Source organism: Thamnophis sirtalis, unplaced genomic scaffold (assembly GCF_051295495.1).
Source record: "Thamnophis sirtalis isolate CommonGarterSnake01/CBP01778 unplaced genomic scaffold, rThaSir2_p1.2 scaffold_9, whole genome shotgun sequence".
Classification (NCBI taxonomy): domain Eukaryota; kingdom Metazoa; phylum Chordata; class Lepidosauria; order Squamata; family Natricidae; genus Thamnophis; species Thamnophis sirtalis.
The window spans coordinates 9,546,308-9,570,245 of NW_028261389.1; the positions used below are offsets into that span (position 1 = coordinate 9,546,308).

General features: G+C 43.7%; 1 protein-coding gene across 3 annotated transcripts in view; it reads right to left on the minus strand.

Annotated features, from left to right (window-relative positions):
* SOX5 (SRY-box transcription factor 5) overlaps positions 1 to 23,938 on the minus strand; it is an 803,583-nt gene that overhangs the window by 501,069 nt on the left and 278,576 nt on the right. The gene's annotated exons all lie outside the window — the stretch shown is intronic.

Here is a 23,938-nt window from a genome sequence, read left to right on the forward strand (position 1 = left end):
GAAGGCGTGCGGAACGCTGTTACCTTCCCACCAAAGGTGGACTCGGTTTTTCTACTTGCATTTTTTACATGCTTTCGAACTGCTAGTTTGGCAGAAACTGAGACAAGTAATGGGAGCTCACTCTGTTATGCAGCGGTAACAGATTCGAACCACCGAACTGCTGACCTTTCTGATCGACAAGCTCAGCATCTTAGCCACTGAGCCACCGTGTCCCTCAAAAGCTTCAATACCTACAGATAAAGTCTTTGAATGATCTAGCTTTGATCGAATCAGTTTCCTCCATCCTGTTATATTTATTATTTATATCCTACCTTACTTATTTTTGCAAAGGTACCTAGTACTACTTCCTCCTATTTTTTCCAACAACAATAACAACAGCCTTGTTAAGGGAATTGGGCTGAGAGAGAGAGAGGGAGGGAGGGAGGGAGGGAGGGAGGGAGAGGGAGAGAGGGAGAGAGGGAGAGAGGGAGAGAGGGAGAGAGAGAAGAGAGAGAGAGAGAGAGAGAGAGAGAGAGAGAGAGAGAGAGAGAGAGAGAGAGAGAGAGAGAGAGAGAGAGAGAGAGAGAGAGAGAGAGACTCTCCCAAAGTCTTCCAGTGGCTTTAATGCCTAAAGTGGAATTAGAAGTCAGAATCTACTGGTGATTGGTCCAAAACTCCCAACATATCAACGTGATGACACAAATTTAACACCCCTGCCATAGACCATTGGTGAGAATATGGTTCAATACATAAGAAAATATTTGCATATGCCTGTTGACTTCAGATAATCTTCATCTTACAACCATACATATTTAACCACTATTTGAAGTTACAGCCACACTGGAAAAAGCAACTTACAACCGTTCCTCATTCTTAACAACCACTGCAGCATCCCCACAGTCGTGCGATGAAAATTCAGGCAACAGAAACGTATTTGTCACCGTTGACCTGTCTTAAGAGTCATGCAATCACCATTTGTGATCCTCGCAGCAGCTTCTGACAAGCCAAGTCAATGGGTGGGGGGGAGCTGGATTTGCTTAACGACTACATGATTCACTCAGCAACTATGACAAAAACAAAAGGTCATAAAATTCAGCCCAGCTCACTTAAAGAACCATCTTTCTCAGCCACGGAAATCCTGTCCCCAACCTTCCGTCCATAAGTTGAGAACTACCTTTATGTCTTCATGAAACGAGAGATCCATTTTTTTACCTACGAAGATGTGCAGGCAGTTCTTTTTTCATCAGCTCGAGTGCAGCCGGCTTGGGTGGGGTGGGGGTAGCGAACTGACTTTTCTACGAAGATCTAACATTCCTGCCTCCCTGCCCAGGTTCAACCCAAGCGTTATCTATCTTCAGCTATGCAGCCAGCGCATGGATCAAGAGGACTGGGCACACATCCCGAGCTGGAGTCGGCTTTTCCACTCCTCCTTCGTCTCCTCCCCTCCCACTCCGGAATCAGAGATCGCAACAGGAGGGCAGAAACGACCCCCGTTTTTTTTGTGTGAGTTTTCTGTTTCTGACTGCATCAAGCCAAACATGCTGGTGGATGACTTATGATGTTAGTTTAACCGAACTGAGGGTGCGGTAATTTGGTTCATCGGTGGCCCTTATTTGTATGCTTTTGGAATGCTAAATATAAACTCATCCAGCAAAAGGGAAAGGGGGTTTTTTTTGCACGCAATTCCTTCACCGAAGGGGGGGGAAAAAGCATGCATGAAAATGGTGTGTGTGTGTGTGTGTGTGTGTGTGTGTTTAGAGGAAAATAGACCTCTTCATCTAGTCCAGGTGTTGAGGCTTCATGGGCCTTCTCCAAAATGCCAGGATAGAACACAGCAACTCTTCCCAACACAACAACTGACCAAGCAATTATTAAGTGAAATTGCTGATTATCTGGCTCACATTCCATCAATCTGCAATCTATTGGGCATGCTCTACAGTTGATATAATTACTACTTATTCAACTCCGCCCCCCCTTCACTCTAGGACCTCTGATGGACTGTGATATATATGAAATCCCGATGACATTCAGGAAGCTATTAAAGACCTGGCTATTCTCCCAGGTTTGGGGAGCAGGATGATGATTGAGTCCCTATTGGACATGTGAACATGTGTTTGTGTGTTTGTTTATTGTTTATATATTTGTCTTCAGGCTGTTCGTGATCTCTTTTCTTATTTCCACCCCCCCCCCCCGCTTTCCTTTTTCATTGCACGTCAGGAGACTGAATTGTGTAAATAAATAAATAATATTTGGGGGTCTGCGTGCCCAAATATTTACAAGGAAGGAAGGAAATACAGGGTCCAAGTTTAACTTAGAATTAGATGTTCCGATGTAGGATTCGGGAATTCCAAGAGAATTTTTAAAGTTTGTTTGAAAGAATTTTAAAGGACTGAGTTCCATCCAAAGTCATGCGTAGCATAACATGCGCTCCGAGGCTCATGTCTGAAGATATCTGATTTAACCAGCTTCCTAAAGGTAAACAGAATGGGTTTTGCTGGCACCTGAGACCCTGCAAGAAAACTACAGACATCTTATAAGCTCATCCTGTAATGGGTTCTATGGTGAGAATTGGCTACACAAACTCTCTGAAGAGCTTTGTCAAGCTAAACGTTAACAGAAAAGGAGATCATAAGAATGCTGATACTGAAAGTTCTTCTTATTGTTCTCAGATGGACTTGGTGCATTTCTGGAAGGGGCATCTGTTAAGTGTGTATAGTTTTCACATTTTAATTTGCGCAGTTTTGATATTTTAATTAGGTTTTCTATTTGTACCAATAAAAGAGAATAGTTGTACGTCAGGATTGAAATGAGGAGTCCTTGGTGCTCTCTGAGCTTCGTTGTTTTCTTGCAGACGTTTCATCATCCAAACTAGTCTGATGGAATCATCTAGTTGGGTAATGAAATGTCTGCAAGAAAACAACCGAACTCAGAGAACACCAAAGAAACCTCATTTTCTATTTGTATTTTGTTATTATTTGCAAGCTGCCCACACTTGCCTTATAAGGGAAATGGGAAACATAATAAGAAAGAAACAAACAAATACCACACTCAGCTGAACGGATTGAATCAGGGTGCAATCCCACAATAGCAGTAGCACTTAAGACTTATATACCGCTTCATAGTGCTTTTACAGCCCTCCCTAAGCAGTTTACAGAGTCATCCTATGGCCCCCAACAATCTGGGTCCTCATTTTACCCACCTTGGAAGGATGCAAGGCTGAGTCAAATTTGAGCCAGTGAGATTTGAACTGTTGAACTGCAGCTAGCAGTCAGTTGAATTGGTCTGCAGTACTGCACTCTAACCACTGCGCTACCTCGGCTCTTCAAGACATCTTTCTCATGTAAACTAGTCTATTCCATTCACCACCCCTGGTTTTCTATTCCCATCTCCACTTTTCTAGCCTTATAATCATAGATCCAGGCGTGTTCAACCGTTATTAATCTTATTTGCTCCTTTTTTTTCTTTTCCCTTCAATAGGATGCCCTGTTTTATATTTCCACACTCTTTGGTGACCCCTGTTTTCTGCTAAAAACGATGCCGTCTTAAGGGATCGACTCTAAAAGGTATTCTGATGTGCTTAACAAAAGCGCCTAGATGACACAGTGCGTTTTCCAAACCATGATAATTGGATGCTTGATGCTAAAATGCTAATGTATTTTGGAAGACCTATGAAAGCTCTTCAATAATCATTATCAGAGTTGGAAGGTACCTTGGAGGTCTTCTAGTCCACCCCCCCTGCTCAAGCAGGAGACCTTCAACCAGTGATGGCTAAACTTTTCTGGACTGAGTGCCCAAAATGCACTTGAACCCCCCAAATGCAATGTACATGCATCTCAGTGGTGGGTTTCAAAATTTTTTAGAACCTCTTCTGTAGGTGTGGCCTGCTTTGTGGGAATGGCTTGCCAGCCATGTGACCGAGTGGGAGTGGCTTGGCAGTCATGTGACTGGGTGGGCGTGGCCAACTTGTAAAATGTGGTGAAACTCACTTAACAACGCTCTTGCTTAGCAACCAAAATGTTGGCTCAGAAACTCTGGCATTTGAAGCACGCAAGTCTTAAAGCTGTCAAGTTACAAGACCCTTGCACCCCTAACCCTTTAGGGAAAAAAAACCCAGGGGTGTTCAAACTTGGCAGCTTTAAGACTTTAAGGTTTAGATAGGACTCTTAGAGGCGGGCGGGGTGATTGATGAGCCAGCCAATCAGTGAGCGGCGGGCGGGGCAAGCGTGGTGCAGATGGGTGGGGGGAGGCAGCTGGAACTGGTTCTAAATGGCACGGTAGATTTGTGGAACCTCTTCTGTAGAAGTGGTTAGAACTGGCAGGAACCCATCCCTGATGCACCTCCCCCTGTGCATGCCTCCCAGTGCATGCACAAGTGGACCCTTGCATGTGCCCCCCACATGCGCACCCAGCTCCTCCCCACATCCCCATGCATGCATGGCAGGGAACTGAAGTCCAGCTGGCCAGCGGGAGCCACACACACATCTGCTGCAGAGCTGAACTGGGGGGGGATGGCTCGCGTGCCATCAAAGAGGGCACTGCATGCCACCTCCATAGGCACACGTACTAAAGGTTTGCCATCATGGCCTTAGACCCTTTCAGACAAATGGATGTCCAGTCTCTTCTTAAAAGCCTCTGATGGAGCACCCACAGCTTCTGAAGGCAAGCCGTTCCATTGATTAATTGTTCTCACGGACAGGGAATTTCTCCTTAATTCTAGGCTGCTTCTCTCCTTGATCAGTTTCCATTTGTCATTTCTTATCTTCCATGCCTCCCCATCAGTGGCCCTTCCACCCTAAAAACCAAGGTGGCCTGTGTGCAAAGAGAGTGATGGTGTCACGACAGCCTCTGGTTTTGATTTCTTCTCTGTATCTCAATACAGATTCTAGCTTTGCGGGAGGAGTGTTTTTTTTGTTTTTTTGTTTTATTAAACATTTATAGGCCGCCCTTTTCCCTGAGGGGACTCAGGGCGGCTTCCAATAATAGGAGTGGAAGAACCTGTGAGTGGAGTTAAAAGAGGGATCATCCTAGAATCCCTATGCAGCTACAAATGTACTAAGTCCAACCCTCCCCCCGCCCCCTTTTGAATTCTGTGGACTCTCCAGGTGTTAACCTTCGGTTAAGAAGATTGGCTATTTAGCAATAAATCAGATTAATTGAACTTTCATGTGTGGATGGATCTGGTCTTTTGTGCCTGACTTGCTTCCTTTTACAAATTTGTTTCCTTATTTACTTACTTGAAAGGTGTAAGAAGGAAATGTGAGTTTGGGGAACAATCCATAAATTTTCTCCTTGGGGATTTGTTGTAAACAGTAATGGCCAAATCTGAAAATTTGAAAGTTAGTCATACTCTACTTTAGAACATAAATTGAGAAACCTTTTTTTCCCCCTATCCCCAGCCTTATTTTTTTTTAAAAAAACTTTGCCCTAGAAGTGCTATGCTGAGCTATCATTTCATTATAGCAATAGCAGTTAGACTTATATACCGCTTCATAGGGCTTTCAGCCCTCTCTAAGCGGTTTACAGAGTCAGCATATTGCCCCGAACAATCCGGGTCCTCATTTTACCCACCTCGGAAGGATGGAAGGCTGAGTCAACCTTGAGCCGGTGAGATTTGAACAGCCGAACTGCAGAACTGCAGTCAGCTGAAGTAGCCTGCAGTGCTGCACTCTAACCACTGCACCACTTCGGCTCTTAATGGGTATTGAGGGTATATGTCAAGTTGAGATGCATCTTTATTATTTTTAATAATACCAATGTTTTACATTTTTGAAATATATAAACTTGACAGCTTTGCGTGATACTGAATGGCCAAGTAAATACATAAGTGAAATGAAATTAAAAGCCACTGGATTGATAAACAAAAGCATTATCTGATGGGTTGGCTCTTTCTTGAAAAGGAACTAATTTTTAAAATTAGATTCCAATCCGAACTGTAATTGGCAAGTAAAAACCATGTCATTATTTGCCATCTATACAATGGCTGACAGAGCAGAAAGTATTTGTGCTTTTTAGGAAGATTCTGATATATTTCCAAGTCATATACACATACAGTCCTTGACTTACAACCATTTGTTTCACGGCCATTCAAAGTTACAGCAGCACTGAAACAAGTGACTTATGACTGATTTTCATGCATAAAACCATTGTGGTATCTCCATGGTCATGTGAACAAAATTTGGGCACTTGCCCCAAAACGTATGACAATTGAGCCCAAAATTTCCATCGCTAAGCACGATAGTTGTTCAATGCATTGCACTCTATTTTGCCACAGTTATTAAGCAAATCACTTCCGCTGTTAAGTGAATCATGAGGTGGTAAGCAAAATCTAGCTTTTCCCCATTGACCTCGCTTGTCAAAAGCCAGTTGGGAAGCTTATAAACAGGGATTACATGAACCCAGGACCAGGGAGGCTGTTTTCATCTTCCCGGAGGCTCGAGGAAAGCCTCCGGACGCCTGGGGAGGGCAAAAAATGGGTCTCCTGGAAGTTCTGGAAGTCTGGAAATGGGCGGGTTTCCGGCCTCCAGAGCCTGGAGGAGACCATTTTCACTCTCCTCAGCACTTTGTTTTCAGCACCTTTTATAACTTCAGACCAGGGGGTGGGTTTCAGGCGGTTTGTGGCGGTCCCCGCGAACCAGTTGGTCGGTGAACCCAGAAGTAAGTAACTTCCGGGAACGCCGAAGGGTCCACCCGCCCGCCCGCATTTCTTACCCGGTTTTGATGAGTTCTGCGCTTCCACGCATGCGCAGGACGCATAGAGCGCCTGCACAATCCTCCAGGAGCAGCTGGAGCATCGCACAGACGCTAGTACGCATGCGTGCACTGTGCGGGTGCATGAGGACGCCGCCGGCCCCGTTCCAACCGAACCGGTTGGAACGAGGCAAGAAACCCACCCCTGCTTCAGACGGTCACTAAATGAATGATTGTAAGTTGAAGACTATGTTTTATCCCATGACCACATGCGGCTACAAAACTGACCAACTTCTAAGAATGCATAGAAGTCAGCCAAACAAATAAATGGAAAAAAAATCACTGATTAGCTAGGGTTTTCTTTCTCACCTAATTTAGACAGACATAATCAGAACTAACCAATCAAGAGTGGGGAGAGGTAATGTTGAAGCTACAGCAGACAGCGAAAACAAAGGACCTGAATTCAGGGTTCAGTCTCCATAGATAGGTCAAAGGAGTGGGAGACGAGATAAAATACTCTTGGGATCATATAAATATTATATTCACCAACTCTCAAAATGCTATTTCGGTCCAATGCACTGAAGCACCCACTCCAGCAGTTCTACTGTGGTGTTTCTCAACCTTTGCCATTTTAAGTTGTGTGGACTTCAACTCCCAGAATTCCACAGCCAGCATATCTGAAAATGGCAAAGGTCGAGAAACGTTGTTCTAATGCAGAGCTGTCAAAGTCATGGCCCACGGGCCGGATGAGTCAAGTGCTGGCCCCACCCTGCCCTGTTTAACAAAGTGGGGGGGGGGAGTCCAGATAGAACAAGATACAAAAAGGCGTTAAGAGTTGTTAACCTAATTTTGAGAAGCTTCTTCTCCGGCAAAATTTTATTGCTAACTAGGGCATACAAAACCTTTGCCAGACCAATTCTCGAATACAGCTCATCTGCCTGGAATCCACACTGTACATCGGACATTAATACGATTGATCAGGTCCTGAGGTACTTCACAAGAAGAGTCCTCCACTCCTCCACTCACAACAGAATTCCCTGTGCCACCAGATTTGAAATTTTGGGCTTGGACAATCTGGAACTGTGCCACCTGTGGTATGATCTAAGCACACAGTACACAAAATTATCTGCTACAACATCCTACCTGTCAACGACTTCTTCAGCTTCAACCTCAATAACACACGGGCAATCAATAGATACAAACAGTGATGGGTTTCAAAAAATTTTAGAACCTCTTCTGTAGGTGTGGCCTGCTTTGTGGGAGTGAATTGCTGGCCATGTGACTGGGTGGGAGTGGCTTGCCAGCCATGTGACTGGGTGGGCGTGGGCCAACTTGTAAAATGTGGTGAAACTCACTTAACAACGCTCTTGCTTAGCAACCAAAATGTTGGCTCAGAAACTCCGGCATTTGAAGCATGCAAGTCTTAAAGCTGTCAAGTTACAAGACCCTTGCACCCCTAACCCTTTAGAAAAAAACCCAGGGGTGTTCAAACTTGACAGCTTTAAGACTTGTGGACTTCAACTCCCAGAATTCCTCCTCTCGCTCTTCATCTTGATGATGTGTGGACGGGCAGGGGGAGGGAACTGGAACCGGTTCTAAACGGCACTGTAGATTTGTGGAACCTCTTCTATAGAAGAGGTTAGAACTGGCAGAAACCCACCCCTGGATACAAACTCAAGGTAAACCGCTCCAAACTTGATTGTATAAAATACAACTTCAGCAACAGAATGGTGAACGCCTGGAGTGCTCTAACTGACTCCGTTGTTACATCCTCAAACCCTCACAACTTCAACATCGAACTGTCTGTTATGGACCTCACCCCATTCCTAAGAGGTCCGTAATTGGGGGGGGCTGTATAAGCACACCAGCATGTTTACTGTCCCTGTCCTACTGTCCCCATTAATTTGTATTCATTTCCTTTGCTTATTTCCATGTCCATACTTATCTTGTACATGTTTGACAAAGTAATAAATACAAATACGTCATGTGACACTGTCGTGACGACGCGAGTTTGACACCCCTTGTTCTAATGCATCAGAATAAGGGGAGATATTTTGTTGACCTAAGCTTGATCATGAAATCTGAAGAAGGATGGTCCAACCAAAGTCAGCATTTCTTTAAATTGAATCGACTTCCGTCGGACGCTTAAGCCAGTAGTGCTTATTCCTTCTCGCCTCTGTAGCTGTGAACAGGATTTAAATCTTGACTTCGGTTGGATCCTGTCCTTAGCAACCTTCTGCCAAGCAGTTAGCATAATGGACGAAGAACAATTGCTCGAGTGAAATTGGAAACATTGTTTAACTGCCATTTTGTTCACTCTCCATGAAATCTAAAATGGCAGGAAAATGCTGATCCTATGATAAATGGGAGGCAGTGTACACAGAGGGAACATGTAATTGTGCATTGTGTGATAGAAAGAGAATGCTTGCTTTGGAAAGATTTGATTCATTGCACCTCTACTCATAAAACGCTCTTGCAGAAAAGGAGAGAAACCAATTGTTCTCCATGGAGACTGATGGCCGGACAGAAGGATAATGGGATCTTATTGCAGGAAGAAAAGTAGAAGGTCAAATATCAAGAATTTTCACCAACAATTAGAATAATCTAACAATTGGGGAAACAAGACTATGCTTTTGCTGCCAGAAGAGGAATTTCTTTTTCAAGTAGATGAAACCGGAAGCTAGCAAAGGTGCATGAAGAATGATTGTCCTACCTATAGAGGGGGACAGATTTTGTTGTGCTTTATTATTCATTTATATTCCACCTTTACTGTTTTTACAGATAACTCAAGGCAGCGAATATATCCAACACAATTCCAGCTTTTACCCTGTTTTCCCCAAAATAAGACCTCCCCAGATAATAAGCCCAGTTGGGCTTTTGAGCGCATGCGCTAAAATAATTCCTCCTTCGAAAATATTGCAACACAGCAGCAGCCATGAGGTGACCACACTCGCCGCCTCCTGCACCTCAAAAATAGTAAGAGCTCCCCGAAAATAAAACCAAGGGCTTATTTCTGGGGTCAAAAAATAGGACCCTGTCTTATTTTCAGGGAAACATGGTATTTTTCTTACAATAATAACCCTGTGAGATGCGTTGGACTGAGAGAGAATGACTGCCCAAAGTTATCCAGCTGGCTTTTGTGCCTAAGGAGGGACTAGAACTCACAGTCTCCTGGTAATTGGCTCAAGGTGACCCAGTTGCCTTTCATGACTAAGGTGGGACTAGAACTCACAGACTCCAGGCAATTGGTCCAAAGTCACCCAGTTGTCTTTCCAAGCAAAGATGGGACTAGAACTCATTGTCTCCTGGTGATTGGCTCAAGGTGACCCAGTTGCCTTTCATGCCTAAGGTGGGACTAGAACTCACAGACTCCAGGCAATTGGTCCAAAGTCACCCAGTTGTCTTTCCAAGCAAAGATGGGACTAGAACTCATTGTCTCCTGGTGATTGGCTCAAGGTGACCCAGTTGCCTTTCATGACTAAGGTGGGACTAGAACTCACAGACTCCAGGCAATTGGTCCAAAGTCACTCAGTTGTCTTTCCAAGCAAAGATGGGACTAGAACTCATTGTCTCCTGGTGATTGGCTCAAGGTGACCCAGTTGCCTTTCATGACTAAAGTGGGACTAGAACTCACAGACTCCAGGCAATTGATCCAAAGTCACCCAGTTGTCTTTCCAAGCAAAGATGGGACTAGAACTCATTGTCTCCTGGTAATTGGCTCAAGGTGACCCAGTTGCCTTTCATGACTAAGGTGGGACTAAAACTCACAGACTCCAGGCAATTGATCCAAAGTCACCCAGTTGTCTTTCCAAGCAAAGATGGCACTAGAACTCATTGTCTCCTGGTGATTGGCCCAAAGTCACTTAGTTGGCTTACTAAAGGCTGGACTTGAACTCACAGTCTCCTGCTTTCTAGCCTTTAGTGGTTAAGGCACCAAGCTAGGAAACAGGAGACTTATCAATGTTGTCAATGTTATTGATAGAAAACAATAAGGTAGAAAGCAGGAAACTGTCAATGTTATTGATAGAAAATTACATGTGTAGCAAAGCCACTTGGCGTCCAAATCCTGGGTAGCCATAAAGCAAATGTTGTCCTAAATTTGGTTGTCTTTTCTTGTCCAGTTAAAAAGTAATTTGATTCTTGCTGTCCTAAATGAACATCTGCAGAAAGAGCTGCAGTTATCCAACATAATGATTACGTTGCATTCCAAAATCTTGTTGAATTATTTCTGCTTATAGTGAATGGGGTGAGCTATTGTGATGGAACGTGATCCAGATTTCCAAGAAGGAGGGAGTGCATTCCAGAGGTGCAAGAGACAGTGAAGTTTAGGTTGTTTGTGAAAAAAGCTGAAGACATCTTCTCCCTAAGAGTTCCCAGAGAGTATGTATGTATGTATCAGAGGTGAGTTTCTGCTGGTTCGCCTTGGATCGGGTGAACCGATAATGGCAGTGGTGGGAGGCTCCGCCCACCTGCCTGGATGCATCCCGCAAGCGCGCGCCCACGCACACATGAGTGAACCAGTAAAATAAATTGAAACCCACCACTGGTATGTATGTATGTATCAGTGGTGGGTTGCAGGCGGTACGCCCCGGTACAGGCATACCGGATCCTGCCCGGAGTACCGAGTACCATTCCGGTATGGTGCTCCGGAGGGCCCACCCACCTGCCTGTGCTCCTTACCGGTGCTTTATGCTTTTGGCACTTCCATGCACGCGCATGGCACGTACAGCACCTGCGCAATGCTACGTGGAGCAGCTGGAACGTCTTGGAGGCTTGCGGAAGCATCATTTGATGCTAGAATGCATGTGCGCGCCGCACATGTGCAAATGTGCCTGGAAAACACTAACCAACTCTCTTGTTACATTCTCAAACCCCCATAACTTTAACCTTAAACTGTCTAGCATAGACCTCAAACCTTTCTTAAGAGGTCTGTAAGGGGGCGTGCATAAGCGCACCAGCGTGCCTACCATCCCTGTCCTCGTGGCACGACAAAACCGCGGTCCACTAAAGCGTGCCCGATTAAAGCACGTACCTGACGTCATCATCAGCGCGACAAATACGACCGCAAAGAAAAAAGGGCGCTTTAAAAAGCGCTTTTAAAGCAAGCCGATTCACGTAAAGGTAAGGGTTAGGTTTAGGTTTAGGGTTAGGTTAAGGGTTAGGGTTAGGTTTAGGGTTACGTTAAGCGTTAGGGTTAGGGTTAGGTTAAGGGTTAGCGTTAGGTTTAGGGTTAGGTTAAGGGTTAGGTTTAGGGTTAGGTTTGGGGGGGTTAGGGTAAGGTTTTCGCGTTAATTTTAACTTTACCGCTCACAGCGTGATGTTTTCGTGGCGCTGTGATGACGTCAGGTACGCGCTTTCGTCGAGCACGCTTTAGTCTACCGCGGTTTTGTGGTGGAACCCCCTGTCCTATTGTCCCCATTTATTCGTACCCATTTCTTGTGTTCATGTCCATGTTTATATTTATACTTGCTATCTCGTACATGTTTGACAAACTAAATAAATAAAATAAAATAAAGAAATGTATGTATGTACTGTATGTATGTATGTATGTGTGTGTGTGTGTATTTATTTATTTATTTATTTATTTATTTATTTGCTGTATTTATTTATTATGCCACCCACCTTCTCTAACAGATGATTCTGGAATATATTTAATGGTACAAGTAGTCTGGTTTTTGGCAAACGTTCTGTCTATAAGATAAGGAATAATAAAGGAAAATGTTTAGAGGAATCTCAGCATTTATTTATTTTTTGGTTTTTGGAGCCTGACAGGTATGGATTAAAGAGGTGTGCGTGTACAAGTGCCTGGTGGGGCGGGGGGGAGTCAAGAGAGGAATCAGCCTGGAATCATTACATTCTCACAAACGTTCCAAGCCCAACCTCTCTTCAATTCTGTTAACTTTTATCTAGCACTAATATAGTGCTGGCCATTAGTTGACTAGATTCTTGTGTACAGGCTTGAGCAATAAATAAGATTAACTGGAATTTAATGTGTAGACCCGATTCTTTGTGTCTGACAAGTTTGGCTGAATTTTAAGAGATATTGATAAGTTGTTAATGTTGATTGTCCAGCGCCCTTGGACTGCAAGGCCATCCAACCGGTCAGTCCTAGAGGAGATCAACCCTGACTGCTCTCTAGAAGGCCAGATCCTGAAGATAAAACTCAAATACTTTGGCCACCTAATGTGAAGGAAGGACTCCCTGGAGAAGAGCCTCATGCTGGGAACGATTGAGGGCCAAAGAAGAAAGGGACGACAGAGAATGAGGTGGCTGGAAAGAGTCACCAAAACAGTAGGCATGAGCTTAAATGGACTCCGGGGGATAGTAGAGGACAGGAAGGCCTGAAGGAATGTTGTCCATGGGGTCGTGATGGGTCAGACACAACTTCGCAACTAACAACATTGGAAACCACAATACATTTTCTGTGAATTTAGACTATAAACCCATAATCCAATCAAGCTAGCATCACCAAAATGTACAGTACGGCTGTTTTATTGACAGTGGGTTGAAGGCTTCAGTCTGTGCCAGGTTTATTTTATGTCTAATATCTTTAAGATAAAAATTACACGGACAGATGGGAAACCTGGAGGAACTCATACAGTTTTGACAACTCCTCTAAGAAATTTGGCTTTTCCAATTCATATTATTATGCATTGGCTCCTTTGAGCTACACTGAGGAGTATTTCGGTGCCTGTGTTTTGCCTGGGGAGAATTCTTGGATTATGTGAAATGAAAGCAAAATGGTCTTTCGGTGCTTGATAGTTACAGAAGATGGGCCACAAATATAAAAAGCATGCTGCTCCTTTAAATGATGATCTTCTTCAGAGAGAGAAGTGAAAGGAGAAGAGCAAGTTGACTATGGATGGTGAAATCAGGGGCACCATGTTTGATTTCAATGAGGAAAGTGTTTCTGGGAGAAATAGTCTAATTTCCTTTTAAAAAAAAAATACTTTCCAAGTAACAAATAGAAGTTCAGTTCTCTTCCAAAATGTGCTGTACTCTAAATATTATGATATAGTTTTCCAATAAAAAAAAGAGCTGGAGAAAAATGTCTCCATTAAGGAAAAGCACAAAGAATAATTCATATATTCATGCAAACAACCTATAAAAGTTATTTATATGGAGTAAAATCATCGGCAAAAAAAGAAAAAGATGTGCCAGTTAGGTAAAATGGTGTAAAAAGATGGCTGTGAGAAATGTGTAAAAAAAAAAAGCAGACAAGGAGTTTAATGTGAATGCTTAAACATGATTCTTAAAAATGGAAAAAGTATGAACAACAACAAAAATGAAAGGGTAAGAAAAGGGGAAAAATGATGAAAACATGCTATTCAAAAATGAAAAGGACATGTTGGCAGATGACTTCTCAGATATATTTCTTTTTTAAATCATCACTAGACAAGCAGTGGATGATGATACTTCTGAGAATTTTAAGTGAAGAGGCACTAAAGGTGCTGTTATCTTTTTTTTCCCCCAACAAACATTTGGGAAAATGCATTTTAAGCATTACAAGATCTAATATAGAAATAGACTGGATGTTACACCAAATCTTTCTGTAACACACATCGCTCCAAACATTTCCTATATTCTTTAATTTTCCTCTTTAAAAAAAAAAACAGCAGCACAACCCAAACCTCACACTTTTTGTGCTTCTGTTACAGTTGTATACAAGTACAAAGGGGTGGGGCTTCAATTGTATCCACATGACCATCATCTTGCCCTGCTTTATAAGAGAGAGAGAGAGGAGAGGAAGACAGGAGAGGGAAGAAGGGAGGGAGGGAGTATCTGAGAAAGAGATTTTCCATGATCCTGAAAAAGTTTAAGCATTCCTGTTTTGGATGGTAATTCAACCAAGCAGAAAGCATGGGATTTACTTACTTTATGGAGATCGTGTCAAATGTGCAATATGAACAAATAATAAGTTTAAAATATTTAAACAAAGGTGATAAGGTTTACAATAATACAATAGCAGAGTTGGAAGGTACCTTGGAGGTCTTCTAGTCCAACCCCCTGCCTAGGCAGGAAACCCCATACCGTTTCAGACAAATGGCTATCCAACATCTTCTTAAAGACTTCCAGTGTTGGGGCATTCACAACTTCTGGAGGCAACTTCTGTTCCACTGATTAATTGTTCTTAATTTCTCCCCAGTTCTAAGTTGTTTCTCTCCTTGATTAGTTTCCACCCATTGCTTCTTGTTCTACCCTCAGGTGCCGTGGAAAATAGCTTGACTCCCTCTTCTTTGTGGCAACCCCTGAGATATTGGAACACCTCTATCACCTCCCCTGGTCCTTTTTTTTCATTAAACTAGACATACCCAGTTCCTGCAACCATTCTTCATATGTTTTAGTCTCCAGTCCCCTAATCCTCTTTGTTGCGCTTCTCTGCACTCTTTCTAGAGTCTCCACTTCTTTTCTAAATTGTGGTGACCAAAACTGAATGCAATATACCAAGTGTGGCCTTACCAAGGCGTTATAAAGTGGTATTAACACTTCACGTGATGTTGATTCTTTCCCTCTGTTTATGCAGCCTAGAACTGTGTTGGCTTTTTTGGCAGCTGCTGCACACGGCTGGCTCCTATTTAAATGGTTGTCCACTAGGACTCCAAGATCCCTTTCACAGTTACTACTGTTGAGCAAGGTACCACCTATACTGTGCATTTCGTTTTTGTTTCTGAAGGCTAAACCATATGATAAGTGGCTAAGGGAACCAGGTAGATTTAACCCAGGGGTGGTCTATGACGGGTTCGCCCATGTTCAGGAGAACCCGTAGCTAACATTATGGCCTGTTTGGAGAACCTCCAAATCCCACCTCTGGCTGGCCCCGCCCACCATGCCCCGCCACTGCCACCCCATCATGCCCCTCCCAGGAGTCTCTATATGGCCTGTTTTGGATGTAAGTGCAGGGTCCATGTGGAGGCTCAGGGAGGAGGGAAAACAGGCCTCCCGTAAGGCGTCCAGAGCCCGGGGAGGCAGTTTTCGCCCTCCCAGAGGCTCGAGGAAAGCCTCCAGAGCCTGGGGAAGGCGAAAACACCCCCCACTGCCATGGTGCAGGAGGCCAACTAGGCCACGCCCACCATGGCCACACCCACCGAGCAACCGGGCAGAGAACCTGTTGCTGAAAGTTTTGAAGCCCACCCCTGGTTTAGCCTAATGAATAAAGGATGTAAGGGTGACATGATAGCCACCTTCCAATATTTGAATAGCAATAGCAATAGAAATAGCAGTTAGACTTATATACCGCTTCATAGTGCTTTATAGCCCTCTCTAAGCGGTTTACAGAGTCAGCATATTGCCCCCACAGTCTGGGTCCTCATTTCACCCACCTCGGAAGCATGGATGGAAGGCTGAGTCAACCTTGAGCCGCTGAGATTAGAACCGCTGAACTGCAGATAACAGTCAGCTGAAGTGGCCTGCAGTACTGCACCCTAACCATTGCGCCACCTCGGCTCATTGAAAGGCTATCATGGGAAAGAAGGCATCAATTTATTATCTGTGGCACCTGAAGCAACGGGTGGAGGCCGATCAGAGAGCAATCCAACCTGGGAATAAGGAGGAGATTCCTGCTAGCGAGAACAATCACTCAATAGAGGAGCTGGCCTCCCAGAGCCATGGCTGCTCCATGACTGAAGGTATGCAAGAAAAGATTGGACAACCATTTATTTGGGATGAATAAGGACCCTTGCCTTGAGCAGAGGGTTGGATTAAAGATCTAGACTTCCAGCCTGATTATTCACACTCTGACATCAAGAATGGCAAATAACCCAAAATCTGATCTCTCCATTTCCCTTCCTTCTATGACTGTTTCTGGATCTCTCAAAAGGAGAGGTTTCTTTCTCATTCCACACTTTGTTGATGCATTTTCCTTTCGTTATTATTTCAGGACTATGAAAAAGTCATTAGTGACAGCCCGCCAAGGAAAACCTGAGTCTCCTAAGCAAGTAAAATATTTTGATTCACTGGAAACAAAGTCAATAATTTACTTCATTATGTGCAAAGCTGTCACACCCAACTGGAAACAAAACCTGAAAGTATAGTTTAATACATAGCCTGCCATTTCATCCTAAGATTGGAGCAACTGTTTTCAGACCACCTGTTAAGTATTTTAGTCAGAGATTTCCTCGAAGTAGACAATCCTATTCTGAATTATGGCAACGTTGCCCTGCAAAAGCAGGCAAGAACTATCTCGTTAACCTTTCCCAAATCTGTATCTTAGCAGTTTTTGTAGTAAATTTAAACGCGAACAACACAAAAAGGGTTTGAAGATTGGTAAGAGGAGGGAGCTTCTATCCAGAGGCTGCAGAGGCACCAGTAGATGATATCGATCAGGAGAAAAAAAATTATGTTTCGTTCTTTGGCTGAACTGAGATGAACTGGAAAGGAAAGGGTGGAGCTCAGAGGCGTGGCTTCAGCTTCATCCCAGTCTCTTGGCCAATTGGGCGTGTTACAGTGGTGGGTTTCAAAAATTGTTTGAACCTACTCTGTGGGTGTGGCCTCCTTTGTGGGAGTGGCTTGCCACCCATGTGACCGGATGGGAGTGGCTTGCCACCCATGTGACCGGATATGAAGATGCCGACGACACTTGTCAGAACCACCTTAAATTACCTCACACACAGCACTGGCATGCATAAGAATAGGATGTCAACTTGTTTTTTAAAAGGCATCTTTGGTTTGCGTTAAAACAACTTCAATGCACACAATGTTCTGATTGCACTACAAACGCAGTAGTCATCCTTACCTTTCACAGAGGCACTGAGTTTCATAAATATGAGCATGATAGTGTAGAATAATCCTATCCAAGGACCAGTGGTGGGTTTCAAAAAATTTTGGAACCTCTTCTGTAGGTGTGGTCTGCTTTCCGGGTCCACTGGTGGAACCTCTTCTAACCGGTTCGGTAGATTTGACGAACCGGTTCTATCGAATAAGCGCGAACTGGTAGGAACCCACCTCTGGCGTGTTAATACCATCCACTGGAGCTTCCTGTCCCTCGCGGTGGAAAATCAAAGAGGTACTGAGCAAATAACATTTCATGAGGGAGATGTCACTGATTTCTAACACAACAAGTTGGACATTTACTGATGGAGCCAAGACCATCCAAAAATATTAAGCCATCCAAGGCTGGGTATGTAGACATGATGGAACTTGTATTAAAGGTGCTGAAAAGAGAAGCCCCTTTTGTCTTCATTCCGACTTTTTATGAATACATCTAAGTAGTGTCTCTAACAAATACTACAACCTAAAATAAAACAAAGCCATGGGTCATTTTTACAATGAAGATGATTAAATGAATTATTTAATGCCTGGAATCCACATTGTATATCGGACGTTAATACGATCGAGCGGGTCCAGAGGTATCTCACGAGAAGAGTCCCCTACTCCTCTACTCACAATAGAATCCCATACACCACCAGGCACAAAATTTTGGATTTGGAGAATCTGGAACTGCGCCGCCTGCGGTGTAACCTAAGCACAGTATACAGAATGGTCTGCTACATCCTACCTGTCAACGACTTCTTCAGCTTCAACCTCAATAAATACACGGGCAAACAATCGATACAAACTCAAGGTAAACTGCTCCAAACTCGATTGCAGAAAATAACGACTTCAGCAACAGAGTAATCAACGCCTGGAATGTTCTACCTGACTCCATTGTTACATCCTCTAACTCTCACAGCTTCAACCTTAAACTATCTACTATGGACCTCACCCCATTCCTCTGAGGTCCGTAAAGGAGGCGTGCATAAGCGCACCAGCGTGCCTTCCGTCCCTGTCCTACTGTCCCCATTTATGTGTACTCATTTCCTTTGTTCATGTCCATGCTTATACTTATGCCTGCTATCTTGTACATATTTGGTACTTGAGAGACCGCCTGCTGCCAATTACCTCCCACAGACCCATTAGATCTCACAGGGTTGGCCTCCTCCGGGTGCCATCTACCAGCCAATGCCACCTGGCTATTACCCGGGGGAGGGCCTTCTCTGTGGCAGCTCCAGCCCTCTGGAATGAACTCCCCGCAGGGATTCAGACCCTCACCTCTCTCCAGGCCTTCCGAAAAGCCGTCAAAGCCTGGCTTTGCCGGCAGGCCTGGGGGTGATGAGTTCCCTCCCCTCTCAACATGTATGGTTGTGCGACTGTTGTCTACTTTTATTATTTGTATTTTGTCTTTTATGTTCCCCCTTTTTTCCCCCTTTGAATTGTTCGCTGCCCTGAGTCCTCCCGGAGAAGGGCGGCATACAAATAATAAAATACCAATACCAATACCAATATTTGAGAAACTAATAAATACAAATACAAGATGAGTTTATGATGGGATGGAAGTCCTCCTAGAGGTATTAGATATCAAGCTAAGTAGATACTTCTTGATATTTCCGCAGGAGATCCAGATATACATCTTTGCTAGGCCATAATCCGTCATGTGGTGAACTTATTAACTTCTTAGCAACAGGCAAACATCTGACCCACATTAAGGGTTTCTTGATGGGCGCTTATCTTAACACTTCCTCCTTAAGTCTCTCACTGCCAGTGTTACTTGGGGATTACTGTGCATTTTAAACTGTAAGTTTTAAATGTATTTCTTCTTTGGCTTGCTTCTTTTATTATTAGAGCCGCGGTGGCGCAGTGGATAGAGTGCAGTACTGCAGGCTACTTCTGCTTATCATCAGCTGCCAGCAGTTTGGCAGTTCAAATCCCACCAGGCTCAAGGTTGACTCAGCCTTCCATCCTTCTGAGGTGGGTAAAATGAGGACCCAGATTGTTGGGGGCCATAGGCTGACTCTGTAAACCGCTTAGAGAGGGCTGTAAAAGCACTGTGAAGCGGTATATAAGTCTAAGTGCTATTACTTTATCTTGCTTTTATTAATTTCAACCAGTCACAACTTCCTCTGGACACTGGTCAGGCTCTGAATTTTTAAAATAGGCACATTCTCTCTCGGCCCAATCTCAGTTTACCATTATAAAGCTAAGAGGACACTATCAACCAATGTTTCTGAGCTCCTGAGAAAATGTGGGACAAAATACAATATGGAGATTTAAGGAAGTCTTTCAGAGTGTGTTCAACCAATGTTTGGAAAAGCAACAATGCTTGCTGATCCTAGTCCCGAGCCCTACACACTTTCCCTCCTTGAGATAAATGTATCACTTCTCAAAAACGCAAGACTACAGTGACTGCGGCAATCAGTAAAGTTCCAGAGAAGCCCTATTACAATATCAGTGGGTGTTAGCTGAACAGCTTACTGACAAAGGTTGTGTACACAGTTGGCACAAATGCTGGAACTAGAGGATTTGGAGAAATCCTTTGAAAGTGGGTCCAGTTCCAAAGGTTTTATTTGAAGGCTTAAATGTAGGAGTTCAATGTCCCACAGGGAAACATTCTGCACCTTTGAGAATTACTCCCACTTTCCCACTAGTGATGGTGTCTGCCAATAAGAAAAAAAAAATTCTCCTTGGATTAAAGCCAAATCTAAAATACTCCCTGTGAGAGTATTTCCTGCAGCAACTCAACAACTTTCCTCACCTAGATTGGTCTTCTGGAATGAACGTGCCTCTGGCAAATCGGTTTAAATGTCTCCTTATCAGAAAGAAGGAGATCAAAGAAAGGAGTCCATTGATTTTGTTATTGGTTACTCTCACATGGTGGCTCAGTAGCTAAGACACTGAGCTTGTCGATCAGAAAAGTAGGCAGTTTGGCGATTCGAATCCCTAGAGCTGCATGACAGAGTGAGCTCCCGTGATTTGTCCCAGCTTCTGCCAACCTAGCAGTTCGAAAGCATGTAAAAATGCAACTAGAAAAAACTAGGAACCACCTTGAGTAGGAAGGTAACAGCATTCTGTGCACTTTCAGCGTTTAGTCATGGTGGCCAGATGACCACGGAGGCGTCTTTGGACAGCGCTGGCTCTTCGGCTTTGAAACATAGACGAGCACCCTAGAGTCGGGAATGGGTAGCACATATATGCAAGGGGAACCTTTACCATTACTTTTACTATGCATCTAGAAGGAAAATATTTTAGAACATCTGATTTAATAATGTCATTGGTCTGTACGATTCTATTGTCAACTATCAAAAGCCATGTATTTCCACATTTTTATTAAATGTTGGAGAAGTTAATTACTTATGAGATGAATTTTCTCTTGAGTTGAGATTAACTTCTGATGGCCTCTGAGACACATCCTTGAGATTCTGAGAGAGGATCACCACTGTCTTCTTCTGAAAGGGGGTTGCCTTCTTCTGAAAGAAGGGGGAGGCATGATAGCTGTCTTCCAGTACTTGAGGAGCTGTCACAGAGAAGAGAGGGGGATCAACCTATTCTCCAAAGCACCTGAGGGCAGGACAAGAAGTAATGGGTGGAGGATCGTTAATGGGAGATCCAACCTGGGTGGGTTCACCATCATTGGAGGTTTTTAAAAAGAGACTGGACAGCCATTTGTCCGGGATGATATAAGATCTCTTGCCTTGAACAGGGGAGATGGAGTAGAAGACCTCTTAGCTCCCTTCCAGCCCTATGATTCTGTTTTATGAAATGTTTTTTAAGACTCAGCCGTCTAACCTACAGACATAGTGTATCTGAAAGGTACAATAAAGCCCATTTATTGTTTAGTGTAAACCACATATGTCAGGTTCTGCCACTGTTCAGTGCATAAACCTTGAGTTAATCTTCTTGCTGTATTAATAGGAAGAATATTAATAAGATCCAGACATACTTCACGAGAAGAGTACTCCACTTCTCTACTCATAGTAGAATTCCCTATGCCACTAGGCTCCAAATTTTGGGCTTGGACAATCTGGAACTGCGCCCAAGATTGCACAAAGCTAGGAAAGATGAGTTGAACAGAACCAAGGCAATCTAGCACGGAAAAAAAAAATAACATTGGCATTTTGCAATGATATTTAACTCTGCAACTCTGCTCTGCCCTGCCTTTTTATATTCAGCACTTGGGATTCAATTCCATAAACAGCCTTTGAAGTGCATGGAGACATGAACGCAGACCCTGTCCTCAGTTCTGAAAGGCAGCTGTGTGATTCTAGGGGAAAGCGTGGCTTTGAGTAGCCAGAGACTACATAAATACTCCGTGTACTTGCACAGGTAACAGGTAACATTCTGGTGAATCAATACGTCATCACTGGTTAAGACATTCTGTGAGAGGGTCTACAATTTGTTCTTCTAATTTCCAATGTGTCTACCAGATTTTTTAAAAAATGGATACTTTTGGGTTAAGGTCTTTTCACTACCGTGTTTCCCCGAAAATAAGACATGGTCTTATTTTCTTTTGGCCCCCAAAATAAGCGCTTGGCCTTATTTTTGGGCGGGTCTTATTATTTTTGAGGTGCAGGAAATGGCGAGCGTGGTCACCTTATGGCTGCTGCTGTGTTGCAATATTTACAGGGAGAGCTTATTTTAGTTCATGTGCTCAAAAGCCCGATTGGGCTTATTATCCAGGGAAGTCTTATTTTGGGGGAAACTTTCTTTTAATTTTAAAAGTTGGCTATGTTTTCCACCTATTAGGTGAACCTTTAGTGGAGCCTGAGGTAGAGTGCTACAGATCCCCGTGTAGCAATAGCAGTTAGACTTATATACTGCTTCATAGGGCTTTCAGCCCTCTCTAAGCGGTTTACAGAGTCAGCATATCGCCCCCACAGTCTGGGTCCTCATTTCACCCACCTCGGAAGGATGGAAGGCTGAGTCAACCTTGAGCCGGTGAGATTTGAACTGCCGAACTGCAGCTTAGCAGTCAGCTGAAGTGGCTGCAGTACTGCACTCTAGCCACTGCGCCACCTCGGTAGACACAGGATAGGTCACAATTGCCTTACTCAGTTGAATTTCACAATCCATGTCTTGGTAATTGAAGTTCTGATTCAAGATCACTAGATCCTTTAAGTTCAGCTACTCCAGGTCTCAGATAGATGAGATAGATGTGAGCTAAAAGTCAATAGATGTTCTCAGTCATCCAGGTCCTGGCTATCCCAAAGGTGCTCTTTCAGAAGGCAACTGGACTTTCTGGTTTTTTTTCTTCGAAGGTGTTTTGTTTCTCATCCAAGAAGCTTCTTCAGCTCTGATAGGATAATGGGGAATGGAAGGATTTATATTCCGTGCAGACAGCTGGTCATTTGCATCCTTTTAGAGGGTCATTGAGGCCACTTGGAGGTTTATCTGTGTCCTCAGAGTCTCCTGAGTGGTGCCCCTAATTCCTGTAATCTGCAATTTTTTCCTCTGGAAATCCATTCCTACTTCCACACCATTCAAAGGGAGTTCATCCCAAATTGTATAGCTAAAGGTCTGTAGAGATTTTCAATCACCCAGGTCCTGGCTATCCCAAAGGTGCTTTTTTCAGGAGGCAACTAGACTTTCTGGTTTTTTTCTTCGAAGGCGTTTTGCTTCTCATCCAAGAAGCTTCTTCAGCTCCGACAGGATAGCAGGGAATGAAAGGATTTATATTCCGTGCAGACAGCTGGTCATTTGCATCCATTTAGAGGGTCCTTGAAGCACTTGGAAGTTTATTTGTATCCTCAGGGTCACCTGAGTGGTGCCCCTAATTCCTGTAATCTGCAATTTTTTCCTCTGGAAATCCATTCCTACTCCCACACCATTCAAAGGGTGTCCATCCCAAATTCTATAGCTAAAGGTCTGTAGAGATTCTCAGTCATCCAGGTCATGGTTGTCCCAAAGGTGCTTTTTTTCAGGAGGCAACTGGACTTTCTTGTTTTTTTCGTCTTTTGAAGATGCTTTGCTTCTCATCCAAGAAGCTTCTTCAGGGTTGTTGTTTATTAGTTTATTATTAGTTTTGTTGTTTATTAGTATGCCGCCCACTCCCGAAGGACTCCGGGCGGCTCACAATAAACAGGGAAAGGGAAATAAATAAGACAATACAAAGAATTTAAAAAATGCACAACATTCAGGGTGTAGGAATGGATTTTCAGAGAAAAAAAATGCAGACTACAGGAACCATTTGCACCACTCAGGTGACCCTGAGGACAGAGATAAACCTCCAAGTGCTTCAAGGACCCTCTAAAAGGATGCAAATGACCAGCTGTCTGCAAGGAGTATAAACCCTTCCATTCCCCACCATCCAGTCAGAGCTGAAGAAGCTTCTCGGATCAGAAGCGAAACATCTTCAAAGAAAAAAATAAGAAAGCCCACTTGCCTCCTGGGAAAGCATCCTTCCGGGTTTTGAGCTAAAGATTGCTAAAGCAAAATACGGTTAAACCTGTTCCTGTGTAGTTTACTGTTGCCATTGGAAGCCTCTCAAAGAAGAACTGAGAAAGTGAATAATAAAATGCTGAAG